Here is a 6,000-nt window from a genome sequence, read left to right as displayed (position 1 = left end):
AGGCTGAGCCACAAGCCAGGCAGGCTCCATGTGCTGCTCCCATGGCCTTGAGGCACTGCCAACAACAGAGGCCCCAACAATTGCACTCACCTTGACAGGCTCAGGAAGGATTTTGGACTGTGGAGCTGTGCCTTCTGACCTCTGATTTGAGCAACCTTCACCACTGTCCACATAATTTTGCTTAGGGTGAGCTGAGAGGTCTCGTGGCTGTGCTGAGGACTCTCTCTCTATGGCCTGATATGGGTTTGTCACCCTGGAGGCCAGCCTATGACTGCTGGCCTGTGACTGGGATTTGGGCTTTTCTGGAATCCACACGGGAATCAGAGGGGACTCGCGGCTCAGGAGCACCTTGGAGTCCCAGTCGCCCAGCAAGTTCTTAATGCGCCTTGACAGCCAATCTTCTTTGTGGGTCTGCAGCAGAAGAACAGAGAGGGGGAAATGGCAGAAACAGGCCAAGCCAGAGATGCAGCCCAGCAAGAGACACTGCTCAGGATCTTCATGGAATCTCCATGCAGCCCCACAAGGGAAGTCAGGCAGGCTCAGTGGAGGAGATGGGAAGATGCTGTGTTTGCAGGGATGGGGCTCAAGTCTGCCACAGCCCATGCAGAAGACACAGCTCTCCTCTCCCACCCCAAGCCTCCTTCCTCCTCGCCTTCCAGCCTGCACCCCACTCCCATCACCTTGTAGGGTCTGGCAAAGAGGGGAGTCTTCTCCAAGAGTGGGTATTTCTCTTCTGGAACCGCCTGCCTCCTCCGCCTCTCTTGCTCCAGGATGCGCAGCAAGGCTCTGTTGTTGTTGCAGCTTCCAGAAAGACATAGAGGAAGGAGAGTTAACTCCTGAAGCCCTGTTGATACTCCTGCACAAACTGCAGCTTTAACACAAGGGCACGTGTCCAGGGCCAAAGCAATGCTGAAATCCACAGGATGCTGACAGTGGACACATCAGTTCTGTCCAGCATGTGCTGTGCCCCAGAGTAATGAGACACACAGGGGACAGCACCCATCCTTCTCAGGGATTGCTACTCCTGACTAAAAGACAATCCTCTGTCTTGAGGCTTTTGCCACTTTCAAACATTGAACTGTGTCCTGTAGTTGCACTGAAATTCCCATCAATGCAATGAAAAATGAAAGCTCAGACATTCACAAAACACCAGCTCAGATCCCGCTGTTCCTCCTCAGCCACATAGGCCTGCACTCAATCCCACCAGCCCCACATCAAAACCCCAATAAAGCTGTGTCCAGTCATGGAATACCAGATCCTTTAAACAGTCTCTGCTCTGTGAAAGACTACTGCAAAATGGGAGAAACTCTGGCTCTGCTATTTGTGGACATTGGGGAAGGAAAAGCGTGCAGGCACAGGGAATCTCAACATTCATCACAGCACCTGGGAAGCCAAGATTACATCCAATTAATTCCTACCTATTGCTGCTGTTCTGGTTTGGTGTTGGTTCCATTAGGAAGCCTCAGACTAAGTCAGCTTCTCTGAAAGAGAACAAACAGATATTCACCATCTGCACCAGGTCATGCCCAAAAGCAGGGCTTAAGATCTCCAGGGCCTTGCTACACTCAGAGCCTGGAGTGCCCAACTGGGAGTCACTGCAGTGTTCCTAAACAGAAACCATCCAAACATGGGGATGACACCTAGCTGAGAATGGGAGAACCAAGAGATCTATTTCCCCTTTTGCCAGCAGTGCTGCTGCATTTCAGGTCAGCTCTTACCTCCAGATCTGGCCAAGAGCATGACAAACCAGGCCCCTGCCACAGGCTCCAGGATATTTGGTTCCATTTTCAGGATTCATCTGCCTGAAGAACCCTGCCTTTACACAACCAAACGGGCCTCACATGAATGGCAGCATTTGTGCAAAGAGGAAGGAAAGGAGGGCAAGAAAAAGCCCTACAATGACAACTCTAGTTTAAAAGGTAGCAAGATCCCCTCAGCAGAGTTAAACAATCTCAAACAGGTGGAATCAGGACTGAAAACATTTCAATTTGTGACATTCACGTACAGCATCTCCCACTCCAGAGGGAGCAGAATGATTTCTCACTGGGGAGGAGGCTACAGGAGCATTGGGTGAAATCTTGTGAATCACCCCACTTAGGACAACTGGCATGAAACAGGAGCACAGACACCTGGGGGAAGAGCTGAAGCAGCTGAGCTCTGGGCCATGGCTTTAACCCCAGGGAAGGGAGCAGCAGGGAACCATTCTGCAAGCCCCAGAGAGACAGGGGCCACTAGGGATGGGAATGCTGTCAGAGCCCAGCTCCCCCTGCAGCTGGGAACCCAAGAACAGACACTCACACTAAGCTCAGAGGACACATCTGGAAGCAAACAAACACTGCATCTTTGTTCCCTCCTCACAATCATGACAACCAGAATGTTAGCTGGGAAATAAACTGCCTAAAAAACCCAAGGTGCCCACTTGAATTTAAGATAAACAAAGGTGCAGAAGTAGGAAGTGCACACAGGGAGAAGTCATTCCAACCACCTTCCAACTTCTTTTGAATGGACTTGGCACCGGCATAACTTGGGCAGAGAGGGGTGCACGCACACATGTGAATAAAGAGCGTGGCAGGGAAGCTGCTCTGTCACCAGCTTCTCCCTAACATGGCCACAAAGCACACAAGTGGCCAGCAGGAAAACCTGGATTTCAATAAACAACCAAAAAGTTCTGCCAATGCCCTTGACAGGGCCAGGTTTTCACCCACTCTGACGCCCCATGGATTGGAGGCTGCACAGGCGGCGTTAACCTGACACAATTCCCACAAGGCACAAATGCTCCTGCAACCAAAGCTGTGCTTCTGAACACAGCTGTGCTCACAACTCCTGAACCAAGCTGGGCTATCCTTGCTGTGGAGACCAAAGCAGGGACCCAAGTGTTATAAATGACTCAAACCCCGGGTGGGAATGAGTAAATAAAATCCAACTAGAACTCATTACAATTACAAACCAAAGGGGGAACACTGCTGGGAGCTCCATGGGAATCCTTCTGCCCACCAGAGGCTCAGGCTCACAAAATGGTGTCTCTGCTTTTTAGACATCCAGAGTGCACCAGCCTCACTAATATTCATAAAGAGTTCTCAGATGTCCTCCCAGCACTTCCCACAGTCCATGGTTTTGCCCAGATCCACAAGGACACGCCCTTCTCCACTTCTTTTTACAGCCCTGTCAGCCAGAGCTGCCAGGCACTACCACAAAAGGGCAGTGGTAGTGGGAGGGGAGGGTTGAAGGGAGAACAGGAAAGGGTTCAAAACCTCACTGGAACAGCCAAAGTACATGTCAAAAGAACTGCAAACCCCAACAGAACTTCTCCCCACCAGACTTAATAACTGCTCCTCAGTTGCATGAGCCAATCACTCCACCTTATCCATGACACAAATGACCCTGATGGGAATTCTTACAAGCTTTTGACAGTGCTGGATGTGGCCAGGCTCAGTTCTGCAGCCCTTAGCAGGCCATATCTCATTGCTCTTCTTTCTGCCTCCTCCACCCAGCCACAGGCAGAAAGCTGCTCTAATGGAACAAGGAAGCTTGGAAGCTGATTGGAAGCCTAAAGCTTATGTCTCCATCTCGAGAGCTTTTCCTTTAAATGTTGCTATCTCTAAGCTCCCCATGATATTTTTATGGGCAAAGCTTGGTGTTTTGCATACATTCAGTTATTTGATGGGACAACTCAACATACAGTCGGGGAACACACTTGATTTGTAGAACCACAGCACCATAAAACCATAGAACCATTGAATGTTTTAGGTTGAAAGCAGCCTTAAATTTGCACCACATTCTGCCCCTCTGCCATGGGCAGGGACACTTTTCACTAGACCAGGTTTCTCAAAGGCCTGTCCAACCTGGCCTTGAATGACTCCAATATTCTGGTGGCCACTGTACTAATATACACATGATAGACAAATATAGAGAGACAAGGCCATTGTAATTATAATGGCCTTGATTCCCAAAACTGGGAAAATAACACCTCCATAGTTTTGGCTTCACTTTGGCATGTGGGGTGTTTTCACGTGGGCCTTGCCACCTCCCTCTGGAGTCCCTGCCTGTGACAGTTCAACTGTAAAAGCAGCCCCGGGCAGCTGCTCCCGCTCCCAACGGGGCAATCCCAGCCCCAGCTGGAGCACCTGCTGCAGGCAGGGCCCAGGAAAAGCCCCGGAAAAGTTCCTTCCCCCTGGCACACATCTGCTGCCTCTGCCCTCAACCCTCTCCTTCCCGGGGCCGGCTCCTTTTGGCAGCACATGGGGCAGCACCGAGGGGCCTTTGTGCTTCCCATGTCACCCTCCTTTCCCAGGGATTGCCTGGCTCTGCTGCTCCTCAGAGACACGTAGGATGAACCAGCAGCCAGCCCTCCTGCAGCCTTGCCTTCTCCAGCTGACATTAACTGGTCCCACTGCCGGCTGGGGAATGATAATCCTAACTCTGTGCATGAAGAAGGCCTTAAAGGCCCTTTCCCTGGTCAGTGCCTCTTTCCCAGCCAAGGGCTGGCAGGGGGCAGAGGCAGGAGCAGGAGCCCGGCTTTGGAGCTGTTGCTGTGGGTGCCCAGCCCTGGAAGGCAGCAGGGACAGCCGTGGCCGGCCTGTTTGGCCGAGCCTGGCAGCCAAGCGCAGAATTACCTGGCCCAAGGCGGCCTTGCGGGCGAGGAACGCCTCCGCAGGGGCAGGAAGGGCGCTGCCCAGGGGCTCTGTGCGTGTCCCGGCGCTGCCCACGGGCTCTGTGCGTGTCCCGGCGCTGCCCACGGGCTCTGTGTGTGCCCACGGGCTCTGTGCGTGTCCCGGCGCTGCCCACGGGCTCTGTGCGTGTCCACGGGCTCTGTGCGTGTCCCGGCGCTGCCCACGGGCTCTGTGCGTGTCCCGGCGCTGCCCACGGGCTCTGTGGCTCCGCACACCAAGGGCGGTTGTGCCGGTGCGCGGGCGCCGCGCGGCTCCGAGGGCGCGGGACCCCGCCGGAGTTTGCCCTGTGCCCGCAGCCCCCGCTGCCCTGCGGGAACCCGGCCCTGCCCCACGGCAGCACACACACGGGCTGTCCCCACGGCGGGGGCCAGCGAGCCCCGGGCCTGCCCAGCGGCTGAGGAGCCGCCCAGGGAGCCCTCGGGGACTGGCAGGGAAAGGCCTCGCTCACAGACACCAAACTATTGCCCGGCCTCCTTCCCACCTAACCCTATCCATCTATATGGACTCCTTGGGAATAAAAGCACAGCTTTCATTTCACTTCGCATCTCTTTTGGTTTTATTACAAAATTTTCTACTTCATCCTCTTCATAGGTGCAGTTTTGTTTTAAAGGCATAAGCTCCCGTATCTCATTTTCCCGTGCTGAATGCTGGAGTTCCAGGGGGAATTAAGGGGTATTTCCTCCTGGCCTCTCTGCAGTGCTTAAATGAAAGGTGTCCTTGGTGTGCACGGGAGGCTTCTGGCTGTTGCATTTTGTGTCAGAGGAGTGTCCCGAGGAGCTCCTTGGCTGGCCGGGCTGCTGTGAGGAATTGCTGCTGATGCCCTGCTCCTGCTTCTTGCCCTCCTCACATCCACCCCCAGGGGCAATTTCCCTCAGACACTCTCTTGGCACCGTGGTCTCTTCTCTGGCTGCAATCTGGGCCATACTTTTTCCTTTTTCATATTCCTCCTACAAATTACAGAATAGGAAACTGAGAGATTTTACAGCGCTATGGAATCAAGTTTCCCCATTTGTTATTTTTAAACTAAAAGTAGTTAATTCTCATCATAAAGAATGGTTTCCTTAGAATGTGGTTAGTGCATGCATTAAAAACTCCAGAAAGTGTATTACCTTAGATACAGTAATGCACCTGCTGCTCCAGCCATTTCCCAGTTCTCAAATAAGGAATTGATGAAGAATTAATGAAACACTTAACAGGTGTTGAAATTACAATAGTATTGTGCACAGTACAAGTTGCTGAGCGTTTTCCTGTTTTATTAACTTGTCTCTTTCATTAAGCAGAGGCTTATGGAGTACTCTTTTTTTTTGCAAGTTTTTGGAAAAATAATCAG

This window comes from Zosterops lateralis, assembly GCF_965231275.1.
Source record: "Zosterops lateralis genome assembly, chromosome: 5".
Lineage (NCBI taxonomy): Eukaryota > Metazoa > Chordata > Aves > Passeriformes > Zosteropidae > Zosterops > Zosterops lateralis.
The sequence above is the reverse complement of the archived record's forward strand: the minus strand, read 5'-3'. Positions refer to the sequence as shown.